At 48.2% G+C, this 17,096-nt stretch overlaps 1 pseudogene; it reads left to right on the top strand.

Moving 5' to 3' along the window:
• The window catches only part of LOC122691733, a 31,702-nt pseudogene that overhangs the window by 4,812 nt on the left and 9,794 nt on the right, over nucleotides 1-17,096 (top strand).

The following is a 17,096-nucleotide window of genomic DNA, read 5'->3' on the forward strand; positions in this document are numbered from 1 at the left end:
CTCAGTAAGAGACTTCTAATTATTTCCAGGGTCCTGCATCTGCTACATTCTTTTCCTTCTTCTCTTCTCAGCCGTCCTCACTCCCATCCGTCTTCGCTTTCTTTTAAAAAAACATTCATTCTTTTCCATTCCTGATTACAAGTAATAAGTAGTACACACTTATTACCTAAAAGTGAGGGAACTTGCCTGGTAGTCCAGTGACTAAGACTCCATGCTCCCAATGTAGGGGGCATGGCCTCAATCCACATCAGGGAACTCGATCCCAAGTGCCACAACTACGAGTTCCTGTGCTGCAACTGAAAAATCCCACATGCCATGACAAAGATCTGGTGCAGCCAAATATTAATAAATAAAATTAAGTAATTAATTTTTTAAAGTGTGGAAGTACAGGTGAGTGAAGTTAAAATGAAAATCACACAGTTCCACCACCAAGCCAGAACTACTATTCATATTTTGCATTCTCTTTTCCCAGTCTTTTATCTGTTGCGTACTTTCTCCCTTAAAATGGAATCACAGAGTTTTCTCTACCCATTTCTAATGTGTGTGTGTGTGTTTGCCACGTCAAAAATCAATTCTTAAAAAAATAAATCAATTCCTGCACACCATATGGGTGCCCAACAGTTTAACTAATTCTGACACTGTTTTGCCAAGGATAGCATCAGATTCCATCTGTGATGGAATTTTAGGGCTCAGTCCTAAAAAAACCTCCCTCTGCTTCAGATGCCAATTCCAGGTTGTAACCTGTGTGTCTCACCAACTGGTTATAAATCAGAGGTTCCCGTAACCCCCTTGCTGGGTTCTATTAATTTACCAGAGCAGCCCACAGAACTCAAGAAACTAGTTCCTCACTAGATTGCCAGTTCATTATGAAGGATATTGAAGGATACAAACCGCTAGCCAAGTGAAGAGATCCATACAGTGAGGTCCCCGACAGACGACCCAGCACGGTGGCCACCTCCCTGGTTGTCCAGTGGTTAAGAATCTGCCCTTCCACTGCAACAGATTCAACTTCCTGGTCAGGGAAGTAAGATCCACATGCCACGCAGTACAGAAAAAAAGCGTTCTGTTCTGCTGGACAATCTCTGAACCTGTCCTTCTGCGTGTTCAGAGTCTTCATCATACAGGCAGGATGATTGAAATGATTGGTGATTCATTCAGGCTAAGGCAGGGCTAGGATGCAGTTCTAATGCTGCCCCACAAACATTTGACCCTGATCTATTGTAGGCCCTAAATATATGCCATTTGATTGACTTCTCCTGGTTTCTGGAAGTCTCCTGTGAACTAGACCATGTTTCCCTGTGGGCAGAATATAGGCAGTCTACACCGGGCGTCACACAGCACTGGTGTGGACCCAGGGAAGCAGGAATGATCCTTTCTCATGCCCATCAGCACACTGGGCAGCCTCCTCCCTTGCCCCAGGGCATTCCAGAGGACCCAGATGGGAAGAGGGTCAGGTCTGACCGTACATGGTCCTGGGAGACCTTGGTGAGCCTGAGGATCCCCATCGCATGCCCCAGGTATGGTAAGAACAACACTATTTACTGGCCTGAAGCTGGCAGTCCAAGGCCTTCGATGACCACAGGAGACATCTCCATGGTCAGCTCTGATTGAACTTCAAGAATTCTCTCTCCTTGCCCCTCGCAGGTGCTCCCAGGACCCAGTGGGGGCGCAGTTGCTCTCGGATCTCTTTACCAACAGAAAGGAGAACATTAGCCTCACGTTTTCCGAAGACTGCCTTTACCTAAATATTTACACCCCTGCTGACTTGACGAAGAGAAGCAGGCTGCCGGTAAGCGGTGGGAACCCCTGGTCAAGGCTGGTGTAGACTGGAAGGGATGAAGGCGGTGTTAAGTGGGGGCATCTTGGGCCAAGGTTCTTCTGGGGCCCCAGGGCTTTCTTTTCCACCACAGCCAAACCTGACATCAGGGAGCGCAGGTTGCCCACACCTGTTTCCCCTCGGCCAGAGTTGGGCCCCTGGGGGAGATGGCTGCACATCTGTAATTCACAATTGAATTTTTCTAGGGTCTCTCATGCTAGTAGATGGACAAGAAGGATGACTTTTAATTGCTAGATTAGGAATCTGATACCCAGACAGGGTAAAACATCATTTCCATAAAGTTAGAGCTGGAAGGAATCTTGGAGATACGCCAACAAGCCAACCCTTCCTTTATAGACAGAGAAACTGAGGCCCAGTGAGGGGAAGGTGAGGTCACAGAGGAGGGTTGGCAGGACTGGAGCACGGGGCCCCTGGAACAGCCGGGAGCTCTCTGACACAGGCTAGCAGAGGAGCCTGTGTGTGGCCTTCCCTCAGCACACAGAGACCCTCTCTGACAGCTTTCTGTGTCACAGGTTGGGGGGCAGAGCCTGAAGCAACAAGCTTCTCCTGTCCTTTCCTTTGCCAACTATCAAGATCTTCTTGTGGCTAAATTCACTTCCTGATTGTCTTTGGCCCACGCTGATGACCCAGTGGGTCAGCATTTCCAAAAACATGGAGCCCAGAGAGATGACCGGCTTTTTGACTCAGGCTGGAGGTTGGGGCAGGTCTGCTGGAAAAGGAGCGGTCAATGAGGGTAGAGACAGGGCTGGGCGCACCCAGCCATCACCCAGGAACACCCCTGGCATGGTGCCCAGATGTGGAGAAAGGTGTCTCTGAACGTGTGACTAGAAGCTCAAAGAGGTGGGCACAGTTGTTCTTTCATTCATTTTCCCTATTACATACTCAGTGTACACATACACATAGCTAGAAGTGGGGGTGAGGAGATAGAGGGAAGGGAAAACCATGACCACATGGCCCCTGGCTTGGAGGATCTGCACAGAGCTAGACTGGCCTCTTCAGCAAATCACTGCTGACCAGCCCTTGGCTCAGCCTGGACTCAGAGATGACTGCAAACTCAGTCCCTCCACCCGGAGGCAGTCAAGGATCGGAGGTGTCGGAGGAGCAGGGGCCCCGGGAACCTGGGGCTGGAGAACCTCTAGTGTGGACACAGGCTCTGGACCAGTAGGGTCTAGGTGTAAGTCTTTGTTCTGCCTTTTACCAGCTGTTGCCTCAAATCGGGGATCATCACACATGAGTTTTCAGTAACGAATATCAAGATTTATGGCAGTGTCTGGGTCAGAACATGAGGCAAGTCCTCCTGATGCATTAGTTGGAGTTGTAGGGAAGGCATTCCTTCTGCCCCAACAGCAAACCTGCTGTGGCATGGCCATCGGCTTCTGTGTGCTGGGTGGCTCAACATGCGGACTCCGGAAGCGGACTGCTTGGGTTCCAGTCCTGTGTCTACCACCCATTAGCTGCGTGACCTTAGGGCAGGGAAAAGCCTCAGCTTTCCTGTCTGTGTAATGGAACAATAAGAGTCCCTTTCAAATGGATGATTTATTTTTATTGCTTAGAACGATTCTTGGCACATAGCTTGTAAATGATTTCTTTTTTTTTATTAACCAAATTTTTGTAATATAATTTTAGTCATTCTCACTTTCTTGCTTTGTAAACTCCTTAAATTCAGGGCAGTGTTTTACGAATTTTCATGTTCTCTGTCAGGCTCAGTTCTTCCCAAAGTCCCTGGCACCTAGTAGGTTTTCAGATCATAGTCACCTCATAATTGAACACTTCTTAGAGGAGTTGGTTTTATACTGGACTTGGAGGATGGGTGAGATTTGGGGAGCTAAGGAGCCAACAGGATGTCATATTAAGAACAAATACCATCCAGGGCATATGCTTCTTGACACAATCATTCATTCACTTGAGAAGCTGAATTCACCAACGAAAAGGTAACTAAGATGAAGCAGATCCAAGCTTCTAACCAAGGGCTTCATGCAGAGTGGACTGAGCTGGGTGAGGGGTCCAGGAGTGAGGGTGGTGGGAGTGTTGGGGAGGAGGCGATGCCCGAGCCTTGGCTGTTCCCATGATGATGTTCTCAGCATGAAGAGTGCTGTGAGCAGGTGGCCCTGGGGCAGGAGAGACAAGCAGGTGCAGCCAGGGTGCCCTGAGTGGGGCGGTGACCTGGGCCACTGCTGGGAGAATGGATAGGTGACGAAACCTGCCTCTGAGGTCTTCTCCAGCTCTGCTTCCTGTAACCCTGAGGTTGCATCCTCCCCATCCAGGTGATGGTGTGGATCCATGGAGGAGGTCTGATGGTGGGCGGGGCATCAACCTATGATGGGCTGGCCCTCTCTGCCCATGAAAACGTGGTGGTGGTGACCATTCAGTACCGCCTGGGCATCTGGGGATTCTTCAGGTAAGACCCCGGACTCTCCTCGTGGCACATTGCCCCCAGTGTGCGGGTGCTAGGACCCCACTCTGGTCAGGCAAGCCCTCAAGGGGATCCTTGCTAGGTTCCCTACTGAGACATCTGGGTCCCCTCATAATTGGGCTCCACCTACCTTCTCATTCCCAGCCACCCTGGTCCACTTATTCCTGAGTTCTTACACGTAAAACACCTAATCTACCTGACAAACTCCTATGATTCCTACAAAGCCCAACCAAGTTGATATCTTATCTGAACTCAGTTCAGTTCAGTGGCTCAGTCATGTCCAACTCTTTGCTACCTCATGAACCGCAGCACACCAGGCCTCCCTGTCCTTCACCAACTCCCAGAGGCTATCCAAACCCCTGTCCACTGAGTCAGTGATGCCATCCAACCACCTCATCCTCTGTCATGCCCTTCTCCTCCTGCCCTCAATCTTTCCCAGCATCAGGGTGTTTTCAAATGAGTCTGCTCTTCCCATCAGGTAGCCCAAGTATTGGAGTTTCAGCTTCAACATCAGTCCTTCCAATGAACACCCAGGACTAATCTCCTTTAGGATGGACTGGTTGGATCTCCTTGCAGTCCAAGGGACTCTCAAGAGTCTTCTCCAACACCACAGTTCAAAAGCATCAATTCTTCAGTGCTTAGCTTTCTTTATAGTCCAACTCTCACATCCATACATGAACACTGGAAAAACCATAGCCTTGATTAGATGGACCTCTGTTGACAAAGTAATGTCTCTGCTGTTTAATGTGCCGTCTAGGTTGGTCGTAACTTTCCTTCCAAGGAGCAAGCGTCTTTCATGGCTTTCATGGCTTTCATGGCTGCAGCCACCATCTGCAGTGATTTTTGGATCCCCCGAAGTTAATGTCAGCCACAGTTTCCACTGTTTCCCCATCTATTTGCCATGAAGTGATGGGGCCAGATGCCATGATCTTAGTTTTCTGAATGTTGAGCTTTATGCCAGCTTTTTCACTCTCCTCTTTCACTTTCATCAAGAGGCTCTTTAGTTCTTCTTCACTTTCTGCCATAAAGAAGGTGTCATCTGCATGTGAGAGGTTATTGATATTTCTCCCAGCAATCTTGATTCAGGCTTTTGCTTCCTCCAGCCCAGCATTTCTCATGATGTACTCTGCATACAAGTTAAATAAGCAGGGTGACAATACACAGCCTTGATGTACTCCTTTTCCTGTTTGGAACAAGTCTGTTGTTCCATGTCCAGTTCTAACTGTGCTTCCTGACCTGCATACAGGTTTCTCAAGAGGCAGGTCAGGTGGTCTGGTATTCCTATCTCCTTCAGAAGTTTCCACAATTTATGTGATCCACACAGTCAAAGGCTTTGGCATAGTCAATAAAGTAGAAATAGATGTTTTCCTGGAACTCTCTTGCTTTTTCGATAATCCGACGGATGTTGGCAAGTTGATCTCTGGTTCTTCTGCCTTTTCTAAAACCAGATTGAACATCTGGAAGTTTACGGTTCACGTATTGCTGAAGCCTGGCTTGGAGAATTTTGAGCATTACTTTACTATCTGAGCAACTTATCTCTTTTTCACTGTGCTGCTTTGCATGTGGCACTTTCTTTAAGACGACCATTACCAGGCAGCACAGCTCTTAGAGGCTCACACATCTTTCCTCCTGGGAAGTAAAGAAGGGGCAGACTCATGTGGGAGCTCCATGAAGTCTTGTAGATGAAGGAATGTGTGCTTGGAACTGGGAGGTTGTAAGGAGCATCTGACTCCAGGGGTACATCTACTGGGAGGAGCGTTGGGCCCACTCACCCCATTTCCTCCCTGGACTTTGGCACATGCGTGAGTGAAGGCTGAGTCTCCCACGTGGATTCTCCGGGGACAGGAACCAGGTCTCCAGAAGGCAGTTACTGAGCTTTTCCTGAATGCACTGGCGCCAGGACCTCTTACCCTGAGATGCTGGGGGTGGGCCGGGAGAGGGGTGGTCACCTCCCTGCAAAGACCTGTGGGCCGGGGGAGTGTTGTCCCAGGGGAGTCGTGTCCCAGGACGTGTCCCCTCACGGAGGCCCCTCAGCTCTTCCCCCCACGGCCCGTGTCTGCTCCCAGTGACAGTGTAACTGCACATACTCGCCCCACTTCCTCTCCCCTGGCCTCTCCTCCACCACGTGAGCCAGGGTGTCACCCCGACCATCGAAAATGCTCATCAATAGATGAAGGATGGCTGTGTAGAGCCCTGCAGCAGAGCAGGACAGCAGGAAAGTGAAGACCCCGTGTCAGGGCTGTGGAAGCCCAGTCCTTTCCAGGAGGCTCACCTGGACCCCCAGCCCCATCTCTGGTCCTCAGGGCCCTGCCGGGATGTCTCTGCTCCCAACCCCTCCCTGTTCTCTCACTCACAGCACAGGGGACGAGCACGGCCGTGGGAACTGGGGCCACTTGGACCAGGTGGCCGCGCTGCGCTGGGTCCAGGAGAACATTGCCAACTTTGGAGGGGATCCAGGCTCTGTGACCATCTTTGGAGAGTCATCAGGAGCGGAAAGTGTCTCCGTTCTTGTAAGTCTTCCTGGCCCTGATGTGGCTGCTGATGGGACCCCTTGCAGACTAGCCCATCTCGTCCTGGGACCATTACTTTCAAGACCTGGATTCAAAGCTGGCCCGACTCTGTGTAGCCACAGCTGCGACAGACACACTCTTCCTGACCTGTGTTGCTTGAGCTGATCCTCTCCTTCTTCATCATTTTAACGTTAGGGCTCACCTCACTTCTCTTGAGATTTGGGGTGCCTGTAAACGATTAATCAGAGGAGCCGACCATGAGGTTGGGCTGAGTGTCCTGGTCTGACTACAGTTCAGGGAGACGCGAGCACTGAGAACAGGTGGGGGCCCTCTGAGGGCACCTGGTGGCTTGTCCATGCCCAGCAGGGAGGGCAGCAGGCTCTGGGGCTGAGGGATGGAGCTGGGCTGCGGGGAAGGAGAAGAGGAGGAGGGATGAGGGTGGGACAGGGGACAAGGGACACAGACGGGACCTGGGAGTGTGGTGTGGGGAGTGGGAATGAGGGAGACGCCAAGGGAGGCAAAGATGGAAATCAGATTAGAAGGTGCTGGGAGCTGTGAGAAACACTCCAACTACCTCACGTTTGAGCAGAGGCTCACATTTGAGCAGAGCGTTAACGTTATTACTGCCTTTTTTTTTTTTGTCCGCTTTGCATGTGGGATCTTCATTCCCCAACCAGGGATCCAACTTGAGCCCCCTGCATTGGGAGCTTGGAGTCTTACCCACTGGATCACCAGGGAAGTCCCCGTCACTACATTTTATGAACCTATGTTGGTTTCACAGTTCAACATTCAGAGGGAAATGTTTTTATATTTCATGAAGTGGAATACAGGAAAGGTACAGAATATCTCATAGAAGAAAAAATCATTCAGAGTTCCATTATGCATGGATACTCATGTTGAGCTGTATTTTGCTAATTCTTTTCCATAATTCACCCTGTTTATCTGACTATCCATCTATCAATCTGGCTAGAACTGTTATAATCCCTTTTTAAAATCCTTGGCTGTGCTGGGCCTTCATCGCTGCACACTCTCTGAGTGTGGGGGCATCTCAGGGCCCTGCCTTGCTGCGGAGCTCAGTTCTAGTTGCAAGGGCTTCAGAAGCTGTGGCCTACGGGCTTAGATGCTTCATGGCATGTGGAATCCTCCCAGCTTAGCGAATGAACCTGTGTCCCCTGCATTGGAAGGTGGATTCTTAACCACTGGACCACAAGGGAAGCCCTAGCTAGAAATTTTTAAACACAAACTTTCCCTAGCATTATAAAACAACATAAATATTTCTCTGAGCATTAAACACTCTTTCACATTTTTTTTTGTATAGTCAAGTAATTTCATCGTAAGAATGAAAAATAAGTTATTTATCCAATCTCATAATATTGAAACCTTGGGTTATTTCCAATTTTTACTATTATAAACAACCTGAACATTATTAAAAATTGTTATATACCTCCATGCTCATTTTCCTTAGGATAAATTCTGAGTAATGGAAACAGAAAGTCAGACTGCGCCTTTATTTTATTTATTTATTTTATATTTCCCCAGCCATTTAAAACTTTTGATTCACCTTTATTTTATTAACTAATTCTTACTTGACTGTACTTGCCGTAAGAACTGTGCCTCTGCAGTGTTGCTAGGAATTGCTAAGCTGCCTACAGATACTGTTGATTGTTATAGTCAGTGGGCGCCACACACTGCCTGTTCTGGCCCTCACTCTGCTCCTGCCCCCGTCCAGCTGAGGTTTTCTACAGAAGCCCGGCCCATGGCCTCCACGGGAGCAATCCAGGACACGGTTGTGGATGGGTGTGGCTCTTCAAGAACAGCCTCCCTGCCTCCTGTGAGCATAAACTCCCTTTCTCAACACGGTCCTCCCAGGTGTTATCTCCCCTGGCCAAGAATCTCTTCCACCGAGCCATCTCTGAGAGTGGCGTGGCCCTCACTTCCGCCCTGCTCAAGAAGGACATGAAGGCTGCAGCTGAGGTAGGTCTCACACTGGTCTGCCCCCACACCTTTTGCTCTGCTCTCCTGGAGTTGTCAAGGGCCCTTTCTTAGGGTTGAGTCTGGCTGACATCCTCAGAAAATCATAGAAGTGAGAACTGGCTGAACAGGAAGGGCGAGGACACAGCTCACCCCACCTCCCAGTTCTACCACTGAGCAAACTGGGGCAGGGAGCTGAAGTACAAGAGCCTCGCCAAGGTCAGTGAGTGATGAGGGCAGAGCTGGACTCAGGCTCATGACTCTGGTTCCAGCCCCGTGCACTTTCCACTGAACATGTTTCCCAAAGTGTGCCAGGTGGGGCGCTGGGCTTAATGTCTGTCATTGTGAGTTGTCTCGCTCGAGGTCTGAGATCAACTAGACTCATTTGCACTTTGTGGGCCTGGAGTGGCTTTTCCCTGGAGACCTTTGACCAGGCTGGGTACCTGAGAATTCTTCATGGCTTCATTGATTCATGCAACAGATCATTTGGGGATAACCTGATACCTAAATTCTAGTCTCAAGGAATAGAGAGATTAATGATTACATAATTTTGCCACTTATAAAATATCAATTGTACCTAGAGCAATAAAGGAATGTATCCGAGGTCATAACAGAATCCAAAAGGAGCACTTCGTCCAGGGCATAGGGAGAGGTTATTAAGAGAGGCTTCCTGAGAAAGAAGAAAGAAATGATCAACGAGTTGAGATGAGAAGGCTAAGCAGTAAATTTCTTGGCAAGCAAGGAATATCCAGGAAACAGGAACAGGCTGTGCAAATGTCCTGTGGCTGGGGCCAATGTCTCGAGAGAGTGAGGAAGGCTGATTGGGCAGAGCAGAAATTTCAGAGGAAATCTGGAGAGAGCTGAGGATGGGACCATGGCAGGGCCATACTACACAGGATGTGGTGAGGATTGTGTCTTTATTTGGTGAGTGTTAGGAAGACGAGGAAGGGTAAGCACCACAGGGGCTCTGCTGAGGAGTGTGGCTTGGAGTCAGTGATACAGAGCGTTTGGATCAGGCTGCGAGAGCTGATTTGCAGAGCGTGGGGGCAGCACAGACTGAAGGGATTGGTAAGTAGAAAGAGAATAATAGGGGCTCCGTGAATTTTTAGAATTTTTGAGAATGTTTTCAGAATTTTCGGATATTAACAGCAGATGCCCATTAATCAGGCTTAAGTCCACAAGGGGGAGCTTACTTAAAGGAAAGAAAGGTCTCAGAGATGGGACTGAATTTCACTATCAAACCGGACAAGAAATCAAAGAACGGAGAATCTGAGACTCTCATTTTACATTCTCGCTCTTCCTCTCTCCTTTACTTCTTCCTGTGCCTTTTTATTTTTCCACCACATACATACTGAGCACTGATGTCTGTCAGACACTGGACCAGGCTCCAGGCAGCCCGTGCACACTCTCCAGGGTCCCGTCATTGTGGTGCCTGACTTCTCTTCTTCTGCATCTTCCCCTCTGGCTGCACTTTGCAACAGACTGGCCTGAGGCCAAATGGCTATTAATTGGATGAGTCCAGATTTGAAATTAGAAAGTGGGATTCTGGATTCCAGGCTCTTAAGCACCTCCTGCATGCTGCCTCTCTTTAGATGTTCAGCTTTGAGAGCATTCTGTCCACTTGAACAGAGATAAAGCAGCAGAGGCTGAGGAGTCTAACTGGCATGCCTGGGACCCAGGACCTACTGGTCTGGGGTGTTTACTGCTACCACGGACTGCCTATAGAAATGGAGGTTGGAATAGAACACTTCGGTATTGATGGAGGGAAGAGGCATGGCTCTTGAATTCTGCTGTCACCTGTGATCTCTACAGCAAATTGCTGCCTTTGCTGGGTGCAAAACCATCACCTCGGCTGTCCTTGTTCACTGCCTGCGCCAGAAGACAGAGGATGAGCTCTTGGAGATAACGCAAAAGATGGTAAGTGCACCCACTCTCTTGGAAAAACAAGCCCCCCTCCCTGGAAACATGGCCCCGGGCTTCCTCATTTTAGCTCTCCCTTTGCCCTGGACAAACTGCCTGAAACCGTTTCTCACCTCCCAGGACCAGTGTCAGCCTCTGGATCTGAATGGGGAATTTCCTTCTGTCTTTTTTTATTATGAGTATCTCAGATGTTAGCAATGACAATAAATAACAAGATGAACAACTGAACAATGACCCCTCATATTTATCAAAACTTACCTTTTCCAATCTTGTTTTCTGATATATTTTTAAGAAATTACACATTACATATGCTCAGAGATAGTTATCACCTTGAATTTTAGGAATGGGGTTATGAAGAACAAATGCTTTCAGAAACCTTACCACACCTTGTCTACAAACCACCTCAGTTATGACCCAGTGGTAGCCCAGTTTTCTAGATTTTCTGCATGTCTGCCTCAATCATGATTCTGTCATAACTGTTTATCTACCCATTCATCCATCCACCTGTTCATCCATCCATCATCGATCGTCATCTTATTATACATCCGTCCATCTATCGATGAATTCAATTCATCAGTATCTTTTCATCAGTCTAATATCAATTCATCTATAACATTCATTCATCTGTTACCAATCACCTCTTTATCTAGATTTTATCACCCATCTCTGTAAAATCAGTGAACCATCCATCAGCTAATCTGCTGGGTATAATCCATCTACCCAGCTATCACCCCAGTTCATCCATACTCCACATAGTGATCAGTTTCACCAATCCATGCATTCATTTATCCATCCAACCAGCCACCAATCCATCCGTCCACCTCTGCTAGGTGTATTGGGGGAGGTAACAGAGTAGTTGACGCGGACATCATTGGATATAGTCCCTGTTTGCAAGGAACTCTTCACGGGGAGAGACACACATAGATTTATGTGGATGAAAGGTGCTGGGAGTAGAGAGAGGAAGCATGCGTTATAATAAACTGGGCTGCTCCACAGCGAAGTTGACACTTCAGGATTGGCGGCCGTGATGGTGAGCCTTCACAGGAAGTTACAGCAGGACAGATACCCAGAAAACATCACAGTTAGAGCCAGTGGGAACTGTTGGAGTAGGCTGAGCACCTGGACTCTCTGTCCGGACCCTGGAATCCTGAGGCTAATGCTGGACTCCCCGGGGCCAACCTCCAGCACTGGACTCTGCTCTATTTCCATGGGTTCAGTCCAAAGTAGCCTTGAGTCTTGGTTTCTCAGGCTCAAATAAGGTGACCACTGTGCTCAAAGATAAACACACAACTGTTTTCTGGTTGTGTACATTTCTTTCTGAAACTCTATGAGGCACAAGAGATCCACCTTATAAGGGGGAGATTGGGTGACTTTGGGAAAACCCAGAGAACCTAAGAGTCCATATTATTCTTCTGAGATCGTCTGAGATCATGTGGAAGTGTTTCCAGGATCATCTTCTCTCCCCATTGCACACAAACACACACACACACACTCCTGGATTGTGGGCCTACAACACATAATGGAGGGATCCTTACTGGAATTTCCCCTTACAGGGTCAGGCTTTTTAGCGTCAGCATCACAAGAGAACTAGTACAGTCTTGGTAAGCTCACAACAAAGAGAATTGTGGGGTGGGCTGAATTTCAGTCAGTTTGTATGAGTCAGGATTTTCTAATGCAAGATAAGAAAACTCATCTCAAAGTGCCTTGAGAAGAGAAAGGAAGATGTTGTAACAGAATCTGCAGGTAATTCACTGACAGTCTAGGAGTCGACAGCTTCAGGCCTGGCTGGATCCAGATGCACATATGATATTACTGAGAATCTGTCTCTATATCTCAGCTTTTACCTTTCTCTGTTGGTTTCCCTCTCAGACTGATTTGTCCCCTGGGGAGGTTAAAGACAGCAACAGTACTCTAGTCTTACATACTATCTGCTTAGAAACCCTATTTCCCAACGACTGCAGCAAAAATTTGGGTAAACTCTAGTGAACTGACATGGGCACATGTCCACTGCTGAAGTAGTCCCTGTATCCAGGGATTTGGTGCACCTGAGGTCACATACAGATGCCAGAAATGGAGTGAGAGTGGGGAAGCGGGGGTCCCCCAAAGGAAAATCGGGGTGTTGTTTCCTGGAGGAACAAGAAGGGGAAACGGGCGGAGGGCAGGGCAGGCACCAACAGCAGTCCTCTGGGAGCTCCCCTCCCCCATGCCACCCCTGCATCCTGAGCTGGTGCCCAGGGGAGGGAGTCCTGCCCGCTTCCTTTCAGCCCAGCCAGGGAGGCGCCAGGAGGGAGCACTTGGTACCTTTGGGCACAGCTCACAGAGGTCAGCTTTCCTCCCAGGAAGCCTCCTCACCACAACCTCTGTCTTTGTCTTCACAGAACTTTTTCACTCTTCATTTATATGGAGACCCCAGAGAGGTAAGGACTTTTGGTTTCTTAATTACACATTTTAAGTCTTGACGCCTTAAGCTTCAGTTAATGATTAGGAAAGAATGAACTAATTCTTTCTGGGGAATCCTAGTAAATCCTACTGTTTATAGTGCTGACACCCAGAGAGGGGCTGTGACCTCCTGGGTCTCACAACTAGGACGACCATATAATGGGACCAGAACCTGTTCCCCGACCCCCAGGCCAGCGTTCTCCATCATCAACTCTGTGTCCTTGTCCCCAGCCAGCCCCTAGTCTTGTATACATCCCTAAAAACGCCCTGTTGGGAGAAGGTGGAGGAGAAACCTCCACTGCAGGGAGTGGAGATGACTGGGTAAGGCGCTCTTCAGGAGACTTCATGAGGAGCCCGGATCGTCTCCTGGGGGGCTGCAGGGCTGACTGGCTGTGCAAGTCGCACTCTTTACAGAACTGTGGGGAGAAGAGCCATGAATCTCAGTCCTCAGGCACCACTCCCCTCCCAGCCTTGCAGGAAACTGCAGCAGAAGCCTCCCCGGGCTGAAAAACATTGAGCCCTTGTTGACTGGTGTTTTATTATCAATAAATATTACATATAACTAACTATCTGTAAGAAATGGTTATTATGTAAGGTATCTTTAAACAGAAACATTTACAGAACAAGGTTGAAATAATGTGACCAGAGGCTCTCAGGAACCTGATCCCTTATTTCGCCAAGGCAGCAACTCAGCATTCATTAAATCAGAGTCATGGTGACTTTATAGAACCTAAGTATCACGAATAATGAGAACATTACCAAGTCAAGTGGGGGTCCCGCTGCTGGCCAACGACGACCTTTATTCAGAATGCTCACAATCTGGGGTGATGGTGGACTCAGTTTCCTCCCCAAAACCACCAAGTTTCTGTTTGGCCATGAAAGTTTTTAAGAAGCAGCAGAGAAGTCATCTCAGTTCACCCCTGAGATGAGGGGTTCAGAGTAGTCACCATCCCTCTTTGCCTGCAGGCTCGTGTGCAGGTTGTAGACTCCTCCTGATCTTCCTCTATGTGTTATCTTCTTCTTACATTTGGGAGAGTCCAGATGGGTCAGCTAGGGAAGAGATCCGATCATCTGTGAATTTCTTATTCTTCATTTCTGCTTCTTTGGTCTATGGGGAAAACCAACAAGCTGGGCAGGGCATTGGGTGATTAAAAATCTGAAAGGTGTGCTTGGGCTGAAGATGAGTAGCGCATTGGGGGGCCTGGCTCAAAGGTTAATCTTACAGCTTTGCTAAAGTGACAAAAAAAGGGTAGGCTCTTTGTGAGGCTGGTTTCCTGTAAGGGGTGCTTACAAGAACTGACTGTAGATGGAGAGATGCTTAGAGATACCTTAATGTATGCTTTTCAAATTAAATACACTTTGTATTATATATTTTTATACAAATTTGAGTGAAGATTTGCCCCAGCACCTGACTACTGCCTTCTCCTGGTCAGAGTTCTGCCCTCTGGGGTCCACAGACTTAGGCCTGAGCATGTGACCACCAGCCATGAGCACATGCTGGCTGTCAGCCCCGGCAAGTGGAGATGGGGATGCGGATGTGACCTGGCAGGGGAAGCACAGACAATGCCCTGCCCTGTTCCCCAGAACTATCCTTTCCTGCCCACCGTGGTTGACGGAGTGCTGCTGCCAAAGATGCCAGAAGAGATGCTGGCTGAAAAGAACTTCAACACCGTTCCCTACATCATTGGAATCAACAAGCAAGAGTTTGGCTGGATTCTGCCATTGGTGAGAAAGTGCAGGCCTCATAGACTTGCCTCCGCTGCCCATCATATCACCCCTCCCATCTGTGGTCACATCACCCCTCATATCTCTGGTCATAGGACCCTTCCTTCTGCAGACCCCTCTCTGGGACCGGGCAGCTGCCCCCTTCATACAAAAGTTGACATTTCCATGGAAACCATCTCTGATGGTCCACACTGTCATCTGGGAGATGTAGCCCTGGGGACCCACATCCCCACACAGTCTCTGATTGTCCTCCCTTCCATGAATCCTGAAATGTTGGTTCCAGGAGGGCTGGTAGAGATCATCATTGGGCAGATGAAAAACCCCAGGCTTGGAACGGGCAAGGGGCTTGGGGGTTCTGGAGAGTGAGGTCTGGGACCTGAAGCCTCTCCCCTCGGGCTTGGTGCTTTCATGCTTTCTCCACAAGTCTGCCCCACTCCTGCACCCATGCTCTCAGGCATCTCACCGGGAAGAGTCAAAGGAGCCCGCGTCGTCCTGGGTTAGAATTGACTTCAAGAGTTAGGAAGTACTTTCCCTTCTGCCAAAGATAAACAAAGCCAGACACTAGGTGACATGCTAACAGATTTGATTCAGTTACACCCCTGCTCTCGGCAAAAGATCCATCATGAACTGAGCCCAGACCCTGAAATGAATGCCTGGGTTTGTTAGCTGGCATTTATCTGGAGAAGAAACAAACTTCTGTCTTTATGACAGGAGGCAGTGGTGTCAGTAAAATCAAAGCCCCCACTGAAGTTAGGCTTTGTCATCTCACAGAGACTAGAGGAGAGACCAAGAATTATCCCCTGAATGTTTGTTGTTCATAGAGATGACTCTCAGATCCTTGAGGAAACAGTTTGGGGTAGAAGAGTTACATCTAAAGCGGTAAAGAAAAGATAATTGCAAGGTTTCTAAAGTAACTGCTCTAAGAAGGGTTTCATGGACCTACCTGCCCATTACCAGGTTTGGCTGAAACAAGCAGTAAAGTTTCCTGGCAGCCCAGAGCTCTTTAAGGGGGCCTGCGATCATCCTGGGGACATGGCCTTGAGCATTCTGCAGCTGTCCTGGAGTCTGGTCAAGTCTCTTAGGACAGAGTTTTAATGAAGTTGTTATGTGCAGAGTTCTGTGGTTCTCCAGCCTGTTTTCAGAGGTTTTACCGAAGGACCAAAGTCATAATGGCAGGATTTGGGGCTTTCTTCGTTATCTGACACGGCAGGGTATTTATGGGGCTGTGTCCTCTGCCCCAGAGCCTTCGACTTCAACACTAGGCTGGCTGAAACCTTCCCTTTCTGTCTTGATGACGACTGTGGGGACTCTAAGCCTAAATGTGTGTGTGTGTCTGTGTGTGTGTATTTGTATATATGTACGTATATATATGTATGTATATATATATGCTTCCCTGGTGTCTCAGTGGTAAAGAATCTGTCTGCTAAGCATGAGATGTGCGTTCGATCCCTGGGTCAGAAAGATGCCCCTGGAGTAGGAAATGGCTACCCACTTCAGTATTCTGGAAAATCACATGGACAGAGGAGCCTGGAAGGTCCATGGGGTCACGAAGAGTCAGACACGATTTAGAGACTGAGCATGCACACGTGTGTGTGTGTGTCCACACACACAAAGACTGGGACAGCTTCTGTTAACAATTCCGTTATTCTCGTTGCACTCCTTGATCTCCGGATGTGAAAGTCCATTTGATTCATTGATTTTACCCAATTCATGAAAGACCCAAGCCCATCAAGACATGACAAAGTGACCTCAGCCCGCATTAGTTTGCTCTCTTGGTCACTTTGGAGTTTCCTGCCATTACCTGATGCTTTCACGATTGCTTAACCTTTGTTTTAACAGTTCATGAGATATCCACTCTCTGAAGACAAGCTGGACCAGAAGACGGCCACATCACTCGTGTGGCAGTCCTACCCCATCCTGGTAAGAGGCCAGGAATCACAGGAACTCAGGGGTGTGAAGATGCAGCATGGCTTCTAGAGTGAAAGTGAGGAAGCTGCTCACCTTTTCAGTGATTGTTTATTGCAATAGAGTTTTTCAGGTGGCAAAGGACTGATTAAAAGTGGTTATCTCATGCCATTTTAGTGAGATGACTTAAGTTTATTTTGTGATTGTCAGAGGGCTTTACAAAAAATAACCTACATTAGATTTTGCTTATGTGCATGAAAAGCTACCGTTTTGTTTCCATGACTTAAATGGTTTTGTCTGCACAGATAATTCGTAAGTCTGGTCTCCATTTTGTATTTAATTTTAACAGTGGTCACTTTCACTTGATCTATTTCAG

The sequence above is a fragment of the Cervus elaphus genome, chromosome 4 (genome assembly GCF_910594005.1).
Source record: "Cervus elaphus chromosome 4, mCerEla1.1, whole genome shotgun sequence".
Lineage (NCBI taxonomy): Eukaryota > Metazoa > Chordata > Mammalia > Artiodactyla > Cervidae > Cervus > Cervus elaphus.